At 38.7% G+C, this 24,852-nt stretch overlaps 1 pseudogene; it reads left to right on the top strand.

The window, feature by feature from the left end:
- Positions 1-18,766: 18,766 nt before the first annotated feature.
- Positions 18,767-23,517, top strand: LOC149227980 (glycerophosphodiester phosphodiesterase GDPD1, chloroplastic-like; annotated as a pseudogene).
- The last annotated feature ends 1,335 nt before the right edge of the window (positions 23,518-24,852 follow it).

Raw genomic sequence — 24,852 nt, forward strand, 5'->3', positions numbered from 1 at the left:
AAGTTCCTCTTTCTTTGGGATGCATGAACCATCTGGAGGCGCTCAATCCACGTCAAACCATCTTCTAGAATGCTCTAGAATCGACCACAAGTAAGTTTTTTGAAGTAAAACTTGCGCCTTTTGACCTTTACAGGAGTACGCACCCACCCCTTTACAGACAGAGCGTACAAGTACGCAGGTATTATGTACTTGAGGTGCGTACACGTAGGTAAGAGTAAGAGAAAGTGTGGAACCAGAGTTATATTGATTTTTTAAAGGCTTTCTCTCTTTTTTGGAGTTTGACATGAGGAGCAGAGGTATAAGACTTGCCAAGGAGGACAATATGGTTATTCATGGAGCCAAACTGACTGCAAATAGTCATGGTGACAAATTTTAGTGTAACAGATTGCCCCCTAAAGTGCGAAGTCTGTAGTAGATTAGGGTTTCATATCATCTAGGAAGGGTGAAGCACTTTATCATTTCGAGGATTATCTTGTGGAGAGCCCAGTCGGAAGCTGCAAATATTCAACACAAAATACATATATGAGATCATATCATCGCTGAGGTAGGCATTCCCATACTCAGATTGAAAACTTAACTAACAAACTAACTACTGCTATGATACAGGAATGATTTCGCAGTACATTATAATCATAGACTCATGTAGACACAATATGGACGCAGCCATCTGTTTATGATTAGTCTACTGTATAATGAATACAAAACTCCTCGCAGCCTAGATGGCGGAAACTAGATCCAGGGTCTTCATTTCTGCTTCCCAAAATAGTACAATTCTGTCCATGCGAATAAATGAGTTGATGTCGAACATGGTAGAAACCACTTGATTACCAGTCAATGATGTAAACTGTTAACAAGTGTGAGAGAAACCACTACTGATGTCAATGGCTCTCAAAGTACCCAGTACAATCCGTGAGATGTGAATGAATGTGTTGATGTTGAACATGTCACGGAATCCTTCGATCGAAAGTCAATGATGTAAACTGTCGTCAAAGGTGAGAAACTTGCCATTGAGGCATGCAGATCTCAAGGTACTGACGATTTCTAGACCATCTTTCTAGATAATGTGCTGATGTCGATAGAAAGCGATCCATTGCAGGCAAGCCCACAACACCAAATCATAGATCAAGTTGAAGAAATGTAGCTGTAAGGACTGACTCAGGGATGGTCAAGATGGATGACAGATATTTTGCAGATGAATGGTTTATTTGCAGTGACCTCTTGAACACATAACGACACAACAGATGGCTTGGTGACAATTGACCCAAAGTTAATACCCAGAAACCGGCTGAAGACTTTCAATGTGGTTTGATCAACTATTAGGCAAAGGATTTCCCAACCCAGGTGAATGAAAAGTGTCGTGTTCAAGAGTGGTGATAAGGTTTTTCCGGGACAAAGGATAACAAATAAGCTCATTTTCTCTCTTTTCCCCCACCATTTCTGGCAAGTACCTCTTTATTTTTTACAAGCTTGAGGAGGATAACATTTGCTTGATTATAATCTCATCCTTCGGATGAGTCCAACTTAGTTTAGATTCGAACCCTAAGAAGGAGTGGTCCGTTCTTGTTTGTAATCGAACAGGTCCTTTACTTTGAAATTTTAACGAGTCCAGTATAGGAGAAACTCGAGTTTTTTCAATTTTAGAGAGTCTGAAAAACTTAAGAAGACTCCAGGGTTGACCTTTTTCGTAAATTTGTGTCTCCCAAGCCCGAAAAAGTATAAAATAATACTTGGGAGAACCGCTTGATCTTTACGACCAAGGAGTACTTTCCGTTATTAGTGTCACTGACCCGAAAAAGTAAAAAAGCGATCAACGACACGTCGTTTTATAACCAATATCGAATTTGAAACGACAAAAATCCAGCAATCTTTTCATGTTTTTTACGGTCGGAAAAGAGCTGTAAGAGGACCGTCTTTTAATTCCATTTTAACGAGTGTAAAAGAAACGCTCGGCAATCTTTTCATTTTTTAGGAGTCAGAAAAGGGTTTAAAGATGACTCTAAGGTTTCACTTTTTCATAAGTTTTAACGAGTTCGAAAAAATGATAAAAATGTACTCATGGTTTTCATTTTTTCGTAAGTTTTAATGAGTTCGAAAAAATGATAAAAAATGTACTCATATGGCCGACTTTCAATTTAATTTACGAGCAGGAAAAGACGGAAAGAACTCGGCATTTTCATTTGTTTTACGAGAATGAAAGATAGCAAAATAATCTCGGGATTTTCATGAGTTTAACGAGTCTTGAAAATAACTGAAATTGACTCGAGATAGGTTTCATTTTTACAAAATCTTGAAACAGAGAAAAACTATGCTTCAAAGTAGTTTCATTTTTACGCAAGCTTGAAACAGAGAGGAAACTGTTTTTGAAAATAGTTTCATTTTTACACAAGCTTGAAACAGAGATAAAACTGTGCTTGATGCCCCCTAAGCATAACTGCTTGATGCCCCCTAAGCATAACTGCTAGAGCGCATGCCCCCCCAGCTTCATTTCATTCAACTAAGTACATTAATCAATAGCTAGATGGAATGAAGGTTTAATTACGAGATCATTTGAAAGACTCGACCTAAAACTGTAAGAAAATTATGCAAAAAACTGAAATAACTAACCTAAATATACAACTTAACATTTATGAGATCTAGTCAAACTCTCGATTCAATTAGAGGAGGATTTGTTTCATTTTTTAATGAGCTTGACACAGGAAAAGAACTATGCTTAGATTCAGTTTCATGTTTACGCAAGCTTGAAACGAAAACTATGCTTGTTATAAGTTCGCATGCCCCCAGCACAATGATGCCAATCAAGGTACATGCCCCCCAAGCTTCATTTCATTCAACCAGGTGGATGAAATGAAGGTTTACTTTCGAAATCTTGGAAAGACTCGTGGGAGTTGTTTCATTTTTTAGTGAGGTTGACACAGGAAAAGAACTATCCTCAAAACCCTTGTTTCATTTTTTAAACGAGCTTGACACAAGATAAGGAACTATGCTCATGACTACTCTCTACAATCTACCTATATATCCTAAAATCTACCTGATTCATTTTTTAATGAGGTTGACTCAGTAACAGGAACTATCCTCTAACACCCTGTCTCATTTTTTAACGAGGTTGACACAGGAACAAAACTATCCTCGCTTCTACTCTCTACAATCTACCTATTTAACCTACCTTTGTTTCATCTTTTAATGAGCTTGACACAAGACAAGGAACTATGCTCAAGACTCCTTGTTTCATTTTTTAACGAGCTTGACACAAGATAAGGAACTATGCTCATGACTCCTTGTTTCATTTTTTAACGAGCTTGACACAAGACAAGGAACTATGCTCAAAAAAACCTTGATTCATTTTTTAACGAGCTTGACACAAGACAAGGAACTATGCTCTAAAAAACCTTGATTCATTTTTTAACGAGCTTGACACAAGAAAAGGAACTATGCTCATAACTACTCTCTACAATCTACCTACTTAACCCACCCTTGTTTCATTTTTTAACGAGCTTGACACAAGACAAGGAACTATGCTCAAGAAGTTCGCATGCCCCAAGCATAATGATGCAAAGCGAGGTACATGCCCCCCAAGCTTCATTGCATTCAAACAGGTGGATGGAATGAAGGTTTACTTTCAAGATTTAACTTGAAAAGGGAGTTGTTTCTTTTTTTAAGGAGGTTGACACAAGAAAATAACTATCCTCATACCAACTGATTCATTTTTTAATGAGGTTGACACAGGAAAAGAACTATCCTCATACCTGATTCATTTTTTAACGAGGTTGAGTCAGTAATAGGAACTATCCTCTGACCTGATTCATTTTTTAACGAGGTTGACTCAGTAACAGGAACTGTCCTCGCACACACTGATTCATTTTTTAACGAGGTTGACACAGTAAAAGGAACTTTCCTCACACTCACTGATTCATTTTTTAACGAGGTCGAAACAGTAAAAGGAACTTTCCTCGTTACATCCAGTTTCATTTTTTAACGAGGTTGAGACGGGAACAAACTATCCTCGCACACACTGATTCATTTTTTAACGAGGTTGAAACAGTAAAAGGAACTTTCCTCATTCTCCTTGATCATGGCTTCCAACTGGAAGAAAGACATGTCAATGGACACACCTTGATCATGGCTTCCAAAAGGTCTTCATCAGAAGGAAGAATACTTCTCTGGAAGGAACACATGTCAAGGGACTCAAAAGGGATAAGAACATCGTGTTCAAGTAATCCCATATAGTTTTCCATGTCAATTACCGGATCTAAATCAAAGGAAGATTAGCAAACAGTGAGAGGCTCACTTACATCGGTAACTGAAAACATGGGACCAGTTGCCACATAATTAACCCGTGGCAGGGTAGATACCACTTTAGAATCAGGAACATTTAGGGGTGTCATATTATTGGTAGTTGAAACAAGACTAGGGAACGAAAGCTGGTCTACAGTCACAATACTGCCATTGTGAGGGAAAGACATCACGCGAAAGAGTGTCGATACGACAGCTTTCATTGCATAAACATAGTCTCGCCCAAGGAGTAAATTGAAATCCAAGGGACCTCGAACTACCATAAGATCAATACAGACAGTTTTACCTTCCAAGGTAATAGAAAACTTAGGAAGGATCCCTAAAGGTTCACTAATGGTTTTGTTAAAAGCTTTCAGATTCTGCGTAATAGGCGCAAGCTGAGGGGAACCCAAAGCTTTCCAAACAATTGAGGATAAAATACTAACAGAAGCACCTTCATCTACCTGTGTACGATGTATGTCCCTACCACCAGCCTTGATAATGATTTGGAAAGGGATGGAGGAAGGAAGACGAGGTTCTGTCTGTCTATTCCAATCAAAGGAAAATACCTCAGTACTTGGAGGGGGTTCTGTAGAAACAGGTGAAATGCCCCTCGGCATAGAAGAATCTGATGTAACAAGAAGAACCTGAGCGGTATGAAGTTCACTCTCTAAAGGGAAAGTGGGATCGACCGAATGTGAAATTGAATCGACCACTTGATCAACTAATGGATCATCAACCTGAGTGACATGAGTTTCACTCTCCAATGGAAGAGTGTGATCGACTATACTTGAAATTAGATCAATCACTCCGTCAGTTGACGGTAGGTTGGGAGAAAGTTTACGGTAACCAGTTGGAAATTCTTGCTGTGGAACAGTAAGGTTTTCCAACAATTTTGAGGCTTCATCCATGTGAGGTCAAATGTGAGTTTGATGACTCCCTTTGCATAACTTACAAGGAAACCTAACTTTACCCTTTTTCCCATGAACCTGACTATCACTGGTTGATGGATCAATGGAAATTTGATGAGATTTTTCTGACCATACTTCCAAGACCTTTGGAATACCAGGACAATTGACAAGGAAGTGGTCACCCTTACAAAGCCTGCAAGGGTATTTGGGTTTACGATGCATGTCGGAGTTTTCCTCAACACAACTAACACTTACAGTCGTGGTTGGTTGGTTGACTTCTTTCTTATCTTGCTTCTTCTTCTTCTTCTTCTTCTTCCCTTTCTTCTTCTTCTTAGCCACCTGGTTACTAGCATCGAGGCTTTTACCAAACGAAGAGGAAGAAATGGAGGAAGAAAAATTAGGCGAAGAAGGTAAAGGGCCAACAGAAGGTTGGTGATGTTGAGATGGTGAACCCTATTGAGGTGAAGCATTCGGTTGAGGTGGAACAATTGGAGTATTTGATGCCAACGAAGTTGAAAATAACCATATCGGTAAACCTATTGTAAATCTAGGTAATGACAAAGTAGCCATATAAGGAGGACCAACATTTCCAAAGAAAGGAAAAGTACTAGGATCCTCGTTAAGAGGGGTTCCTAGGTTGGTAAATTCCGAAACAGTTGCCATTATATTAAACTTCAGTGAATTTTATTAACAATTTAAAACTAAAATTAACAATTAACAATTCACACCTAACAATTAAAATTCACAATTCACACCTATGGTCTCTAAAAGTAAAAACAAACAAATTAACACGCACTATCAAATCTAGGAATCAAACCACACACAAACAGTAACTTTCCGTACCGAAAACACTAGTTGGTGATGAAATCCAACGTCGCAGAATTCAATACAGAAATAGTGGTTGGAACAGTTACCCCAGCAACCTGCTTAATGAATAGACTGGCACAAGTTTCTCCACTAAACCGTCTCGAGTGAAGAGAACCCCCCAAAAATCCAAGTGAGTCTAGCCGACGTCTGCTCCAGGTACAGTGGGATCTTCCCACCACTGTCACCTTAGGAAGAATCCTAAAGAATATGGTCACTAAGGCTACCAACTGAGACAAATACACCTGGGGGAACAATCTACGATCAGATACGCACGCAAGGGCAGAGTAGCAAGCTCAATCCCCTTGAAGGCTCCTTGACATAATCCAAGGTTTACCAACAAGTGACCCCAGGCTCCTCGACAATGGTTAATCCGAGGTTTACCATTTTTAATACGTGAATATCTGGCGTCGTTCCCAATGAGGAAGGATTGATTCCCCCACTGGTTCGGACACGATCTCGTGCTTCTCCTTTAAGAGGAGCTTTCCCAGAGCATAAATGCAACAATTGGATTTCTTCCCTACCACAAGATACAGCTACTTGTTTGTTTTTACTGTCTTGGAGAGTTAATTACTCTCCTACTCCAAGACACTAGCCTAAGCTAAGTTGGTGTATCAGAGCCCTAGAAATGTAAAAATTACTATATGAATTTTAATTAAGCGCTGTGTTATTTAGGCTGTTATTACTCAAAGGGGTAAATGGATACGAAACCAATGGTGTTATGACCCGACTCAGCTGAATGCAATCGAATATGATAATGTAATCCTTTCAATTTGATGAATCCTAACTAAAGTAAGGAGAGAGTTTCCATTCACTTCCAACAATGCAAAAAATTGATCACTAAGAGAAAATATAACAAATTCTCTAGTGCACTAATTTCATCAAGAAAAACTAATGCAAATCAATTCCAAAATAGTTTTTTATTTTTATTTTTGTGTAAATTCAAATCAAAGAAAACTGATCTAAATCTACGATTGATTTTTCAGAATGTAAACTATGCAATTGTAATGTATGCACAATTCACTTGAAAAGTATGCAAATGTAATCTATGCACATTTTTCATTCATATTCTGAAAATGAGAATTCTAATTATGCAAATGTGATCTATGCAAGAGAATTATCAAACACAAGATGATTCTAATGTAATCTAAGAACCAATCAAGTGCAAGTCGAGAAAATTGGGTGAGAGTTCCAAAGATCAAAAAATAAAAACACTCAAAGGCAATTAACACCCATACACAATTTAGCCCCCCCCCCGGCGAATGAGGGGGAAATTTTTTTGCAAAAACAAAAGCAAAAAGATGCAAAATTGTGAAAAGACTGAGAGAAACCTCCAAGTAATGACCAAAGGAAAACAAATCTAGATTTTCTCAAGAAAGAGACTCAAAACACCCAATTGATAAAAGCTTAGAGCAGGAATGCCAATGAAATTAACCAAGGAAAGTTTTTGACAGGGAACAAGCAGGTCTGGGCAATGGCTAAAACCTATAAACAAATTCTAAACTGATAAAAAAGAGAAAAATTTAAAAATTTTCAAATTTTTGACAGGGTACGCAGGCAACCTGTTTACACAGGTGCGTCCACGCTCTGTGCACAAAGCAAAAGTGCGTACAGGTACGCACTGTGCTTAACTCAGAGGGTGCGTACCTCTCCCAAAAGTATGAAAAATGAAAACTAACTCAAAATTAACTAAATTCACCCAATCCCACAATCATCAAGTCAAAAACAAAAACAGAAAATACAGTTTCTCAGGTCAAAGTATAGACAAAGAAAACAATCAAGTTCCCCAGCGGAGTCGCCATTTTGTCATGCGGAAAGAGTCAATTTTGCGGACAAAACCGACCTCCCTAGAAGCTAAGGCTTTCTAGTGACAAACAAGACAATCAAGCACTATCTTTCCCTAAATATGCATTTAAAATAAAAGCAACCAGGTGTTCAAGTCTTACCTTTAGTCCAACGCTGTTTGTAGCAGCCAAGCCTCTCCGATCTAGATGAGCTCCTCCTTCTCTTTGAAACCTGCATTCACTAACAAGCAAACGATTACATAGCACCTGAATAACTCATATAATAAAACATATTCATCATAAAGACCAAGGAGTTTATGAAACAAATTATATAAAACAACTTGTTGAGAAAAATGAACTTAATTGTATTAATTGGAAACAAAAGAAACCATTACAACCAGTGCCTTGGTGTTGTGCAGGTCCCTCCCAGGGTCTAGCAAGAGTTCTCCTTTACTTTGATCAGCTCACCCACTTCCAAATGAAGCTAAGAAAGGATGGGAATCTCTCCTCTCAAGCTCTATAAGGGAGTCCTAATTTCAGCAGCATCTACCCTTAGGAATGTTCAGCTTTCAACCTCTTTTGCCTCTGGCCCAATGCCTATATTTATAATGCTTTGGAGGAAGTTAAACAGGTCCACCATGAATGGGATAAGCCCCTCTTTCAAAGGGATAGCTCCCCTCTTCATGGGATAAGTTCCTCTTTCTTTGGGATGCATGAACCATCTGGAGGCGCTCAATCCACGTCAAACCATCTTCTAGAATGCTCTAGAATCGACCACAAGTAAGTTTTTTGAAGTAAAACTTGCGCCTTTTGACCTTTACAGGAGTACGCACCCACCCCTTTACAGACAGAGCGTACAAGTACGCAGGTATTATGTACTTGAGGTGCGTACACGCATGTAAGAGTAAGAGAAAGTGCAGAACTAGAGTTATATTGATTTTTTAAAGGCTTTCTCTCTTTTTTGGAGTTTGACATGAGGAGCAGAGGTATAAGACTTGCCAAGGAGGACAGTATGGTTATTGATGGAGCCATACTGACTGCAAATAGTCATGGTGACAAATTTTAGTGTAACACACTCTCTCTCTCTCTCTCTCTACCTATGTTACTATATCCCTCCCTCTCTCCTTTTGTCTCCTTCTCTCCCTCCTTCTCTCTATCTATCCTTATTTATCTCTTTATATCACCCCTAAACATACACTCTTTCTCTCCATCTCTCCCTTGTCAATCCCTCTCTCTCTCCACTTCTCACTCTCTATGTCTTTCTTCTTCCCTCCCCCTCTCCCCCTCCAACTCCATTTCTCTATCCCTACCTCTCACCTCCTCTCTCTCATCCTTCCTCTCTTGCCCTTTCTCTCCTACGTTTATCTCTCTTGCCCCATCTCTCTCTCTCTCTCTCTCTTTGCCCTCCAATCCTCTCACTATCTCCCTCCCACTCTCCTATCTCTTCCCCTTCCATCTTTGTGTCTCCCTCTCCCTCTTTTACCCTTCTCTACCTCTCTCTCTTTTTATTCCTCCTCTCCCATCTCGTTCAATTTATCTCCATCTCTCCCTTGTCACTCCCCCTATCTCACCACCTCTATAACTTTATGTCTTTGTTATTACTTCCCATATATATAGAGCTAATATATACCATGATATATTAATATATATTATAATATAACAAATTTAATATTAGATTAAAACAAAGTTATTATATTTAATAATATCAATATTATGATATCTTAATATGAATATTAGATTTAATAACAATAATATTATTATTTTAATATGATCTTTTATAACCTGCAACCTGCGAGATCCGCTTTCCGCGTGATCTGAGCCTGCGAGTGCGCCCACATTTCGCGCATTCTGAGCCTGCGAGGGAGTCCGCAGAGGGATCTGCTTGGAGCCTGCGAGGGATTCCGCGGAGGGATCTATTTTGTGCCTGCGAGGGACCGCCGAGGGATCTGCTGCAGGCCGCAGCCTCCTTGGCTGGGTCTGTTGGCTTTCCATGGAGGAGCCAACTCCCCCTCCTCCTTCATCTTCCGCAGCAAAGGCCTTCAAAACCCTGCTGGCCTCCTTGCCTAAGAAGAAATGCATGGAAGCAGCAAAGTTTGTGAAAAAGCTTGAAGATATTCCTGAGATCGCCCTCCCGCCAGAAGGACTGATCCAAGTAGCACTTTCTCTAGCAGATCAGGCTCTGGTTGGACAATTTACAGGACTTTTTCCTTCCCCGAAGTTGACCGAAAACTGGGTAGCCAGGAACTAGGCACCTCTGATACAAAACAAGGTAACCTCTTACTTCCTCGGGAGAGGATATTTTTTGTTTGAATTCTCTGCAAAAGAAGACAAAAATCTCATTTTCAGGAATGGCCCCTACTTCATGGGCCCCCAAGGGTTGTATTTAAACAAATGGATGCCAGACTTTGATCCGGCGGTGGATGTGCCTACAACGGTCCCAGTGTGGGTGAGGCTCCCCAATCTTCCAGTTCATTGCTGGAACTGGAATTCTTTGAAGCACATCGGAAATACCCTTGGAAAATTTATAGACAAAGCCAATAGTAAGGACCAGTATGATTGTGCCAGAATTTGTGTGGAGGTAGATCTAGAGGATGGACTACCGGAAGCCATCAAAATAGTTGTAGTTCCCTGGACTCATATACTGAAACTGGATTATGAGCAGCTGCCATTCAAATGCCAGAAATGCCACGTCTATGGGCATTTTGCCAGAGACTGCCCGTCCAAAGGGGTGGAAGAAAAAGGAAAGGAAGAAGGATGGAACCAGGCAAAGCACTCTAAAACCTTTCACAAGAAGAATGCAAATGGAAACGCCAAAGCCCCTCAAGCGGGCCCTGCTCAGAAACCATCCATGGAAAGCCAAGGGAATAAATTTGAAATCCTTGGATCTGAAATCATGATCACCCAGGAGGCAGAAAACATCAAGGAGGCCTCTCCCTCTAAAATCTCCCCCTCCACTAAATCCAAAGGGAGGATGTCAGAAGAGGAGGAGGAAACCCAAGAGTCTGAGGAATCGGAAGAAGAAGGGGAAATAGGCGAATCCCAATCCTCTCCTAGAAGATCTACAAGAGGACGTAAGTCTGCAAAGGAAAAAAGAGAACAAGAAACCTACAAGGACAAGCTCCAGGGTAGCCAGCCAACATTAGAGAAGCTCCTAGCAAAAACTCCGAAGACGATGAGGATCCAATCCTAGAGCTCCAAGGGAGCTCAACAAGGCAAAAATAAATGATGAAGATAGTCTCCTGGAATTGTAGGGGAATGGGCACCACAACTAAAGAAGAAGCAATGAAGAGTCTAATAAGACTGGAAGCCCCAGATATCCTCCTCATCCAGGAGACCAAATTGGAGGACACAACTTTCCTCCAAGCAAGCAAAAAATTTTGGAACAAAAGTGGAGTGCATGCAATTTCTGCCCGCGGAGCATCGGGAGGACTTGGATCGCTCTGGAACACAAATAAGTTCTCATTAATCTCTGAGTCCCTGAATACCCATTGGATTTTTTTTAAAATGCAGCATCTAGAATCAAAGGAGATTATATGTCTTTTCAATGTTTATGCTCCTAACAATGCAGGTGAGAAAAAAAATTGTTGGGACTCCATCAAAAGTCAGGCAGATCTAGAAAATTTGGAAAACATAATCATAGCCGGAGATCTAAATCTCACCCTTCTCTCATCAGAAAAAAGAGGTGGGAGTATAGTCAGAGATCCGGCTAGAGAATGGGCGGAAGATCTCATGCAAGATTGGGATCTGCTAGATATAAAGCCGATTAAAGGCACGTTCACATGGTCAAATAAAAGAATTGGACCGGGCCACATAGCAGCAAGACTTGACAGATTTTTGGTTCAAAGCTCCTTCCTTCTCCTTGGGTTAGATGCTAGAATGAGAATTCTTCAAAGCAGCGTTTCAGATCACAAGCCCATCAGCCTTGAGCTATTGACCCCCAAGGATCTGGGGCCTATACCATTCAGATTCAGCTCCCTTTGGATCAAAGAAAAAGATTTTATGGAAAAGATCAGAGACTGCTGGAAAGAGCCAGTTAAGGGATCAACGTTTTTTGTGTGGGAGGAAAAGCTCAGAAGAGTTAAAGGCATGCTGAAAAACTGGGCTAAGACCCTACCAAATCCTACAGCAGAAAGGAAAAAAACTCAAAGTGCGTTAGAAAGACAGCACCTACATATTGAAACAGCTGAAATCACTAAAGATGAGTTGGAAAAGGAGGCCAAACTTCAACAAAGCTTCCACAAGGCATGTCTGGCAGAGGAAGAATACTGGAGGCTCAAGTCCAGGAGCCTCTGGCTCAATTCTGGGGACAGAAACTCCTCCTTTTTCCACAAACAAGCCCAAGCCAGGAAAGGCCGCAACTCCATCAGCGAAATAAAAGAAGACAACCACGTTTTGAAGGATTTTACCAGCATAAAAAAGGCAGCTTCAGATCATTTTGAACAGCTGTATAGAGAAGAACCAGGAGCTGATTTTAACGCTGCCCTGTTGGACACAGTCCCCAACATGATCACCTCTAAAATGAATCAGACTCTTGAAGCCAAAATCACGCAGAATGAAATTAAGGAAGCTCTCTTCGCAATGGATCCCGATAAAGCCCCGGGACCAGACGGGTTTACGCCCAGGTTTCTCCAGGCCTGTTGGCAGATAGTAGAAAAAGAATTCTGCAAAATGATACAGAAATCTCAAGACTGTCAGAAGATTGGTGGCTGTACAAACTCAGCCTTTCTTGCTCTCATTCCCAAAGAGAAAGGAGCAAACACTTTCAGTAGATTTCGCCCAATTTCCTTATGCAACATTGGGTACAAAGTTATAACTAAAGTGATAGCCAACAGGTTGAAAAGAATTCTCCCCAAAATCATCTCGGACAATCAAGGTGGATTTATACATGGCAGGAAATTGGTGGACAACTTCATTCTGGTCCAAGAGGCGATTCATTCCAGTCTGCACCGAAAGGAAAAAGGTATGGTTATCAAACTAGATCTTGCAAATGCTTTTGATCGTGTTAGACATAGTTTTTTGTTTGAGGTGTTGCAAAAAATGGGGTTTGGTCCAAGCTTCATTAAGTGGATTAGAGCCTGCATCTCGGAGCCATGGATTGCCCCTTTGGTGAATGGAAGGGCAACTGACTTCTTCAAAGCCACTAGAGGGCTGAGGCAGGGGTGCCCCCTTTCACCACTCCTATTCGTTCTTCAGGCCTCTGTTCTCAGTTTTTACCTACAACAAAAGCAACAAGAACAAGACATCGCTGGCCTGTGCATAGCTAGAGGAGTCAAAAGTATCAATCACACCCTCTTCGCGGATGACACTCTTCTGCTGGGGGTTGCAACTCCTCATTCAGCGTCCAAATTCAAAGAAGTTCTGGAAGATTATTGTAAGATCTCGGGAAGTGTTCTAAACAATGCCAAATGCCATATCTACTGCTGGAATATTCCTGCCTCAACTGCAAGCTCCATTGCCCGTTGCCTCGGTTTCGCAATCTCAACCTCTTGGTCCTCTTTCAAATATCTGGGACTGCCCATCTTCCATTCAAGGGCTTTGAGTAAAGACTGGTTGCCACAGTTAGACAAATTTAAATAAAAAATGCAGGCCTGGGGGTCCTCCTGGCTAAATATAGCTGGAAAATCAGTGCTCAACAACCTTCCATTATTTAAATTCTCGGTTCTATTGGCACCTGTGGGAATCATTAAAAAGATGGAGGAATTAATCAGAACTTTTTTCTGGAAAGGAGGCAAACAAAACGAGAAAAAAAATTCTCTAGTAAATTGGGACACAGTCACCAGACCATTTCAGGAGGGAGGTCTGAATTTTAAAGATCTCAGTGCCCAAAACTTAGCCATGGGAGCCAAATTAATTTGGAAAATCATAGCTCCAAATCCTGGTTGGGTGAAAATTGCGTTGTGGAGGAAGTACTTCAGAGGGCCGAGAACTAGATGTCTGGATCAGCCCAAGAATCATTTCAACTCTCCTTTCAGCAGGTTCATCAGCAGAACCAGTTCGTTGATAAGGAACCATTCATTCTGGATACCAGGCAATGGAAAACACATTCATATCTAGAATGACAGCATCCTAAATAGACCCCCGCTGGCAGAGTCAAAGGACATGCCTGAATTGCAGCGCTGGATGTCAGAGGCCAGCATAAACTCACTGTGGGATCTTTCAACATGGAATGGCAATTTGTGGTCGGGTTGGAAGCAGCTCGCAGTTCCATCCAATCTACGCCCTGACCTGAAAACGTTAACCACACAGTTGCATGGACTAGCTCCAACTCAAGCAAGCAAGCATGACGTGAGAGGCTGGGGAACAAGTCGAACAGGATATTCTGTAGCCCAGGGCTATGTCAAATGCCTTGAGAGGCCCCACGTGCCTCCCAACCCTGCTCCCTGGACTGGCATTTGGAGAATCCCTTCAATCCCCAAGGTAGATCACTTCTGTTGGCTCCTCTGCCACCAGAAAATTCTGACTGAAGACAGGCTTCAGAAAAGGGGCTTCTATGGGCCGTCTAGATGCTCTCTTTGCAAGGAAAATTCAGAATCTGCTTTCCACATCATGATTGAATGCAGATTCACAGTCTCCATATGGCAGGAGCTCCTTGTCTCCTGGAAGCATAAATTCATCTTCCCATCATCAGTTTCGGAACTGTTTGCAGGTTGGATGGCCAATTACCCAGGCTATTCTCCAAAAAATAAAACAATCAGGTCAGCATGGAGTGCACTACCAAAATTCATCAGCTGGCAAGTCTGGCTGGAAAGGAACCGAAGGATTTTTCAAAATAAGGAACAGGACTTCAGATTAGTGGCTAACACAGTAAAATGTTAGTTAGTTGAGTGGCTGGATGATAAAGGGGACGACACAAATTTAAGCCAGCAGGACATAGAGCTGGGAACTGCTCTCAATTTCAAATTTCCAAAAGCAATCAGCTCTCCCTCTCCTTGCAAAGATTGGAAAGTCAGAAAAAATGAAAACGATTTTCAAATCTGGATGTCCAAACAAACTCTTCCTTCCCTCTTCTTTGATGGGGCTATGTTGTGGGGGAAAGTATCCAACTCGGAATGACCCTAACCCACTCTAAGGGTGACAGTTCCTTAGCAACAACTGAAAGCAAAGCTATCTAAAGTTTCTTCTTTATGACATGCAAGAGATAAAAGGAAGAGATCCACTTACCGATGTCTTGCGCAAATGGTCGATCCAATCTCCTTTGATTGCCGCTTGCTCCCAGCTCCAAGTCTTTTCACGGGCCCAGCTACACGAGATCCTGCAAATAAGACAAGAAAAGGAAACTACAAGAAGCATGCATGCATAACTGATTCAAGGATTAGCATAAATCAAATACGCAAGTAAGACAATACATCATTGAAACACATGCGAATAGAAGAACCTCAAAAGCTTTATTAATATATGGAAGTAAGGTTCAGGCGGTGATACAACCATGAGAGGTCCAATCCAGCGTCACCTTCCCGACGGAGAGAAATCTCTTCTTCACCTCCCTCAAGCAATCACCCAATACTCTCAACTGCAAACCAACAACAATTCTTTGCACTAAATTCCGCCCTCCCAGATCCCATGGGATGAGATCCTTATATAGAGTTTTGGAGTGAAGATAAGTCAGCTTGATGTGTGACTTGTTGTCCTCTTCAACTCCAGTTGTTCTTCAGTTCTTCACTCGGAGTTTCTGTCTTCCACTTGGAGTTTTAGAAGCTCTTAACTCATCATTAGGCGAATCTTATCATCAAGTGTCTTTTTAGAAGCTTCCTGGGCACTGGCACTTTGAGAAAAAGATTCCTCCACATGTCCAAGTACGCCCAACGCAGGTAGCCTTTGTTCTACTTGCTATGCAACGCAGGTAGCCTTTGTTGTACCTGCTATGCAGCGCAGATGCCTAGTGGAGCAGCTGCAATGATCCAAAACTGACCTGTTTTTGAGTGTTTTTCAGTGGAGAACTGTTTTGCAGTGCTGTGGTTTGCTGACCTTGTTCCTCTAAGGGTAAGGACAACTTGTTTAGGGACTTTGGATCCCTCAGATTATTGACATTTCATGCTCTATGCTGTAAGGCACAAAAATGTCTATAACAGGCTACTAAATGGAACCCAGGTACTACGGGAGTCGGAGGTATTATCATCATTCCATATGGAACAGCTGTGCATAGATTCGCTTGGCGATTAGGCCATTCCTCAAGCATACAAGCCGAAGCGATGGCCCTCTTCCAAGGAACCAAATTCCTCAAAGAACTGGGCTACAAGGAGGCAAATGTCTTCGGAGACTCCCAGGTGATCATCCAAGCTTTGGCGAACAAATCCAATCCAAAGGACCTGCAGCTTGCAAGAATAATTTCAAGGATCAGAGGTATGACAAAGTCCATGAATCTGAAGTACTTTCATGTTTTGAGAATGAATAACAAAGAAGCAGACAACGAGGCAAACAGGGCAGTTCAGTTAGATGCCGGTTCCCTTCTCAGAGACAATGAAATTCTTTGGGACCCAATTCCCTAAAGTGACATGTTTTTTTGCCTCCTTTTACAATAGTTTGTTTGTATCTTCCATCTCGGGAAATTAGCAGCAGAAGTACACTTTGTTAAATGTAAAAAGAGGAGCTTGTTAAGGGTAGGTGGTATATTTCGCTGGCTGAAAAGTTGTGCAGAACTCTACCTCTTATTTTGTAACCGAATTTGTGGCTCTTGGCCACCCAGTTAATGAAATCTCATAACCGTTTCTGTAAAAAAAATAAAATATTTTAATATTAATATTATGGTTAAATTTCTTGCATGGTATTAATAATAATTTGGCCCATGGTATTTTTCCCATAGCCTTCACCTAAATGAAACCTATTTTTTGAGTGTTAGTAAGTGTAAAGAGGTTTATGGCGAAAATATAAAAAGAGGTTTTATTTATTTACCATACCTCTTGTTTATTTTTATTTATTTATCATATTTCTTTTATTTACAATGGTATTTGGTCCATAGGCTTGGTATATGATTAGATGTTGATTTCTAATCTTATTTGATATGTTTTTTATTTATTTACCATACATCTTTATACCTCTTTAATATTCATTTATTTATCATACCTCTTTTATAAATATGGTAATTGGCCCATGGTATTAATAATTATGTGTCCCACAGGATCCACCTAAATAAAACCTATTTTTTGAGTTTTCATAAATATAAAGAGGTTAATGGAGTAAAGATAAAAAGAAGTTTTATTTATTTACCATACCTCTGTTTTTTTTTTTTTTTTTTTCATACCTTTGGAGTAAATATAAAAAAAAAATCTTATTTATTTACCATACTTCTAGTTTATTTATATTTTTATTTATTTACCATAGCTCTTTTTTTTACTATTCGTAAACCTCTTTATATTTTAAATTTATGTTGTGTTTATACATAATAATAATTAGATTGATTTTTAAATAGGGCCGACATTAGATTAACAATGTTAAATGTTAAATATTAACGCTTACATTTACGTTTATAATTTATGTTGTGTTTATACATAATAATAATTAGATTGATTTTTAAATAGGGCCGACATTAGATTAACAATGTTAAATATTAACGTTTACATTTACATTTAAGTTTACATGTTTACGTTTTTGCGCCAGATCGATGGGCGCAATAATTATTTTATTTTTAATCTGAAATTACAAATAACTTTGAAAAATACATATAAATAACCAAAAACAGTTTTATATTAATTAAAATAAAATAAATTTCAACTAATTAAAATTTAAAATAATATTATTTGAATGAAAATATGCTTTCTATTTTCAAAAAGAGTAAAGAGATTTGTAATTATTTTATTTAAACTTTGAATTACAACAAAATTAATAATTTAATAATTTAAACTGCCGTAAATTTGGAATTTTGGGTGATTTTTCCCTAAACTATAGGGTTTGTAGATCATCTTGCATTGATAATTAGCAATGTAAAGGCATTGTTTTACATCTGGCACTGTTTCTACAAGAGTAACACCTATCCAAATCTTTGGGAGGATAAAACTGATCTAGATAGTGCGGATGGATTTTTAGTGGATTTGTGTTTGGTGCACCTCACATCTCAACCATCAGAGTGATTTGAGAAAGACAGATGTAGTGAGCCGCTGAAACCTCGAAAAAAACTAGTAGGTTTTTAGATTCGAAGTTCCTTGTAATGGAGACATTGTGGGTGCTTTAGATGTTGGTTACATGTCTGGCAGTTCGAACCGCTCCCTATGGATCAATGGATGCCAAGGTTTCATCGAAAGTCGGTCTTTGACAAAGTTGAGGAAACCTTCGGATTTGATGCTCGATTACTCTCACATTGTTGTTGAGCTAAATCAAATATTTAGCTTGCAGAATGATTGATCCAATCGTTACGCACTATGGCAAAGGTCAACTATCTTACTTCTTGGCTGATCTAGATATTGTGCTAGATCTGGTGAGTAACTCTTAACAAAGTGTGAAAAAACATTTCGTAATTAATTTTAGATTTTTTGGAGTATTTCCATATTATTTATTTTTATTTTTATTAGATTAAGTTTTTCATCTATATCCGGAAGATGACAATGGGTGGTTCCAAACTTAGATTTGATATTTTTTTAATTATTTAAAACATATTTATTTATTTGGAGCTTCTCTACAATATTTATTTCTCTTGGGAGATCAGATCTTCCATGTATGTCTTCAAAACTTGGACCCAAAAAACCATTATCCTTTTTCTCTTAGATGTGTTATTTTTTTTGTTGAATTCAAATTGCAGACATGGTTGCGAATGAAACTTTAGCAACCATGGCCAAACATGTAGGAAAGCATGGTGTAAAGGTTTATCAGGCTGCTTCTTCGGTGGTAAATCCCATAACAATTCAAGAAATTTTTAAAATAGCATTTGAACATTTTAAATGTAATCCCTACATTGATCGCAAAGGAAACCTAGTAAAATTGTTGAAGTAATTGACCTGCGTTAATACTATGGAGAATTATGGGCAGGCTAACGGTTAGTTCACCAAAGTGTTTCTTACTCGAAATTTTGATGACTATAAGTGGAATTTGCAAAGTTAAAAATTTACTCATCTAAATTTTACTTTGCATATAATTTCTGCATATAATCTTTGTTCAAGGAGTAGTCAAGATCATCTACAAAATATATGTTACATCAATTGAAGCACCTGGAAAAGATCTACGAGCCATATGCGTTCTACAAAGAAAGGTGAATTATGTGCAATGGATATGAAATACAAATTTATTGGTGTTGTATTGTTTTAAACATTTTGATTGGTAATCAAGCAGCATACATTAATAATTTTTTTAATTAGGCCAATAGGCCATCCTTTGAATGAGCTTTTTCGTCTACCTTTTGTTTCTATGATTGACATGTGTCACACAATTTTTTATTTATTTATTTTTAATGGAAACCAGAATTTGAAAATGACTCTCATGGTTGGTTTGGTTTTTCATAACAGGAGGACGACGTTTTTGCGGAAACAGTAAGCTTCTCTCCCTTCTGGCAGTTGCTCAGATTGCCGCTATTGAAGTGAAACGACCCCATTTTCCGGATGCAGTGGAAATTTCAACCGCCGATGCTGCCATGATCATATTGAGTGGCATTTCAATGACATCTACCACGACTACGGGTGAGAAAAGTGCAAGTTCCATTACAGAAATATCCTCTCATCATCTTGAATTCTGAATCGAGATTTCAGTTTAAACTTCTCTGGTTTTTCATTAATTTTTTAATCTCCAAGACTGAAGTTTCCAGTTTTATTTATTTTGTTTTTTATCCTGTCATTACAGATATGTCCGTATGCCTGTATTTTTCTTGACGTTTAAAGGTTTCTGCTTTAATAGACACCAGGAAAAATTCATATATCTCTAAAATTTTTTTCTCTTTTCTAAATTTCGAATTACTGCTCTTTTAAGATTCACCTTAATGTTCATTTAGCTGTCATTATATGCCCTAAAAACAATATTACTTTTCTTGCTGTTCATTTTTTTCTTAATTACTGGCTTTTATTTGGTCGTTTAAAGTTTTAAGGTTTGTGTTACAGTAGTGTGCTGCTCTGGAAACAAATTTAAATACGATTTTACTTGCATTTCTTAGGTTTGTGTTCCTGTAATCTACCGTTCTAAGGACAAATTTATGTACGATTACTATATTGTGATTGCTTTCATTTCCTTTGTGTCATTTTCTTTTATTTCAGCGATATCATTGCCATTTCCAGCATAAATTTATTCGAATATGCATGATAGATTGCAAATTCTTGAATTTATGCAGTATCATATTTCCCCCAAATATATAATTTCTTCTATTCACAGAGACTGCAAAGTTTTGAATTTGAGGGAATCTATGTAATCTGCTTTAAATAGTGCAAGTTCTTGTGCTTAATTTTGAGTTGTGTACTATTTTTATTTATAGTATAGGGTCTATTAAAGCTCTTAGGAACTTTCTTTGGTTTGCTTGTCTTTTAACTTTGCTATCTTTTGATATTATAGGAATACTATTTTCCGTGAAAGAAAATATAAAGATGTTTGAAGTCCCTTAATTTAGGTCGCACTAGAGGTTTCTTTTCGATATTATAGAGCTTGTTGGAGAGCCCGGTTATAAGGACTGGTGTCTTGCAACAAATGACGTCCATAGTTTTCCAGACTGGTGATTGATACTGGAACTATATTGGAATTTATCTCTAGATTTACCCGTTGTAGGGACCTCCCAGATTTCATAATTTTTTTATTGGTATTTCCATTGCTTATAAGGTTTTAGGTAACGAAATTGGTGACATTTTTCATAACCTTTTCAATGGAGATTGAAATTAAACTTTTTGGTTTCTGATGCAGCAATACTTGCTCGGTCGATAAACATAGATCCTGCTGTAATGCAGCAGGTTTCTACTCCTGAAAATCTTAATATCCTATATACAGGCCCGCGAATGGCCCAATTTTTGCGTGGTATGTTCTTCATTTTGAATTCTTCCCAGTGCTGTTCTTGACAGTTAACAATTGAATTTGTGGCATTACGTACCATTAGCCCTAAAAAGAATTATTTCCTATGCCTCCGATTTGGTCTTTTCTGGTGTGAACTGAAATTTAGGATTCAAAGATTAAGATAGGATTTGAGTTGTATGTGTTTGCACGCTTTGTGAACTTTGTATATTGCCCAATAACAGACAATAAAATAGAAAGCGGGCAACAATCATTGACTATTCTGGGCCATCGCGGTTCTGGCAAGAACAAAGTATTTAGTGCTGGAGATGCTCCTAATCTCAGACCTACTATTATGGAAAATAACATAAAATCTTTGGCCCTGGTTGCAGAGAATGGCATAGATTTTGTTGAATTCGATGTACAAGTAGACTAAGTTTCTGGCATAGGCTATGATGTTTAGGCTTGTTGCCTTCTCGGAACTTGGAGATTTGCTTTGTTTTTAAAATGTTCAAACTTGCTTTTGTCTTCGTGTTGCACAAATTCAAAGGTTGCTTTAAATTTGTTTCAGGTCACTAAGGACGGCCATGCTGTCATTTTCCATGACGACTATATTATAACAGATGACAAGGTAATTTCTCTTTTATATTTTTGTTTCTAGTTTCATTCAAAGTGTATTTTGTTCAAAAGTCTAACGATCCAAAAAGAAATATGATCTAAACCTAGGGATCAGAGTGTTGGGGTTCCATTCCTATGTATGTTCATCCATCTAACAGGTTTAGGGACCTTATGGGACTCGGCCAACTATCTTTTTCTTTACAACTAGACCATTCTAACTTTCCTTCTTATGGTCCATGTTTCAGGGATTGCATAATGGAGGCGCATTGGATAACTGGGGTTCAACAGACTTTCTTTGCCATTAAACCATTCTAACTTTTGTGATGATTTGTTTGTTTCAGGGATTACACAATGCAAGGCGCATTGGAGACCTCAATCTTGAAGAATATCTTTCCATGGGATTCCAAGCTGATGGGCTGGAGGTAAGAATCTGTAGAGATTCGTGGATGGAATTCAGTTTCTTGTGATATGCAATGTGTGATCATTGTTGCCTCCTTGTTACTTAGATCCGAAGTCCTCTGGTTTGAAAAGCCAATGATGGCAGTATTTGCAAATGGATAGTGAATGTGCAAGACCGCCTATGTACTCTTAAAGATGCATTCGAGAATGTTCCTCTCTATGTGGGATTTAACATAGAGGTGAAATTTGATGATGAAATTGAGGTTTCTGAAGTCGAACTTCAAAGGGTGATTGGTACCATTCTCAAGGTAGAACGACTGATCTTTTCATTGACTGCATGGCTGCAAAAATTCTCTGGGCATCTAATTTTATTCTGTTTAATTTATGCTTTTAACCAAATAATCATTTCAAGAAGTGGCAATGTATGGAAAGGACAGAAAAGTTTTCTATTCCAGCTTCCACCCAGATGCAGTGGATTTATTGCGTAAAATGCAGACTGAGTATCTGGTATACACCTTTGATAAGTTTGTTTTTTTCCTTTCATTTTAGTTGTGCCCTTAGGTTAGGGGCAAGGTCATCATTTACTCGAACTCTGAGAAAGGTATCACTTAGCCTAGGATACCTCAGGTAAGGGGCAAGGTCATCATTTACTTGAGCTCTGAGAAAGGTATCACTTAGCCGAGGATGCCTCAGGTAAGGCCCCTGATTAACTCAGATATAACCCCTTTTGAAAGTAAGGCAAAAGGGGTTATGCCTTACTTTCAACAGAAAAGGACCAACTTTTCTAGCTTAGGTAAGGGTCAGCCCTAACTTGAGCAGAGGTTACACCTTAGCTGTGAAGTGTTGGTCCTGTTTTTACCTCTGGTCAGTCCTGAGCTCAGCTCAAGGTCCTGGTTCTGAAAGTATGCTTCTACTGACGAGTCTGTTCATGTTCCGATTGTCCCCATATGTGTTGGCTAATCATATCCTGGATTCTTTGATGCCAGGTACTCTTTTTAACAGACGGAGGTACTCATCTTTACAAGGATGAAAGAAGAAATTCGATCGAAAGTGCGGTGGAAATTTTCCTAAAATGTATGTCTTGTTCGAGTTCATTCAATGGTTTCAGTTTCTTGATTTGTTCAAATTTAGTTGTGAAGCTCTGAAGATTACATTCGGTTGAAAGTTAGTTGTGAAGCCCAGTGATTGTCCCTTGCAGGTGGATTGCAAGGAATTGTCAGCGAAGTTAGAGCAATTTTACAGAACCCTGAATTAGTCTCCAAAGTTAAGGATGCCGGATTATGCCTTCTCACTTATGGGGATCTCAAGTGAGTATAATTTCCAATAATATATTTATCTTGAATTACACGCATATTTGAACCAAAGTAGGTTAAATATTTTGAAACAGTTCCAAATTTCTTAATCTAGATCAGCAATACCGAAGAAGAAAACATGAATTTAATCAGATTTAGTTAGACAAACACTGAACAAATTTCGTGCCAAATGATTGACCACTCGACTAAAACTTATTTTAATGTGAAGGGGTGTGGAAAATGGCCCTCATTATATTCATGAAATTAGTTTAGGCTTTCTGGTTTTGGCCTAATCCCTTCAAAATTTAATTGATGTGGTGGGTGTTCTGCAGTAACTTTGTCGAAGTATTGCAGAAGCAGAAAGAAACCGGTGTTGATGGGGTGATAGTGGATCATGTTCTGGAGATGGTTAGTGCTGTTCGAAGTGCAACGATTTCTCGTATCTTCCCAAAAAGTAGAAACCATATGTCTTCTTGGAAAACTCATTACATTTAACATAGAGAACGACCAAAAGAGAAAAACAAGAAAAGTAAATTTAGGTTGGAAAAACTTGTTTAGATGTCGAGAAGATTGTCAAACTCATGAATAAAATCTTTTATGTGTTATTTTTCATTATCAATCTCATGGATAGAATCTTTTATGTGTTATTGTGCATTATCATTTTGAGTAAAGTGATCTACGATGTACTATAAACACCTCCAGATATGCTTTGCTACCTTCAATGTGAAGCTCAAAGACAATTGCATCATCCAAAATTCAATCTTCCAAATCAACGTTCACTTATTATTTGCTAATTATGGAAACCAAAATACAAATTTTTCAATTTAAGAATCCTATCGGCCTCTCTTTGCACCTTTTGGGGCAATTGCTAGTATATTTGTATTCTATACAATTCTGAAAAATTGTTTCAAGAGCTCTCTGAAGATGAACGAGACAATTTTGGATTTCATTTGAAGATGAATGATATAGTTTGGGATTTGATGTTAAGATTATCGAGTGGAAAAATTACATCGGTTTTATTCATATTCCCTGACTTGGTGAATATATCTTAAATGGGTGAATATGTATTAGTGGATCATAATGGTTGCAATGGCCATGAAGACATCAATTTTCACTTCACTGGGTTCACTATTTCTGGGAGAGTGATGGGGGTTGTTGGAGCAAAAAGTTGTCTAGATATAAATGGAGGTCGTGCCAATGTGAAGATTGAACTCATTTCCACTAGCAATGATCTCATTAATGATGTGTTTACATTGTGGGGAGGGAGGTCATGCCAATGTGAACATTAAACTCATTTCCACCAGAAATGATCTCAATAATGATGTGTTTACATCGTAGGGAGGCAGTTACACATTTACAAATATTACTCCAAGGAAATATAGGTTGGTTTCTTCCCATCATGAATACATAAACTTCATCAATCCTCGAGCAATATACAAATATCAGGTCATATCAAATCCCACTACATTTTTTTTCAAAAAGGAAAGGCCATGATATTTTTCTCTCTTTTCCTTCGTTTGATACACATAATAAGTTTGGAGATTCCTTAAGGATGAGTGTCCAGAGGACACAGTAGCCCTCCATGAAATCAAATGTGAAGAAGTGGAAAGAGCGGGATCTGTGAAACAATTGTTAAACAGAGGAAGAAGATACAAGGTCATACCTAATGTCGATCCTATCTAGGATGGAACTACGCATGAGGTACAATAATTGAGATTTATAGAGTATATTTTCTATACTATTCTCTTTCAAATATGTGATTCTCATGTTCTCTTAACAATTGTCCAAAGAGGCTCTCCAAAGATGGAGTTGGGCTTTGGAAATCTGGTA

This window comes from Pinus tabuliformis, chromosome J, assembly GCF_031772625.1.
Source record: "Pinus tabuliformis cultivar Carrire ecotype Pingquan chromosome J, CPIR1, whole genome shotgun sequence".
Taxonomy (NCBI): domain Eukaryota; kingdom Viridiplantae; phylum Streptophyta; class Pinopsida; order Pinales; family Pinaceae; genus Pinus; species Pinus tabuliformis.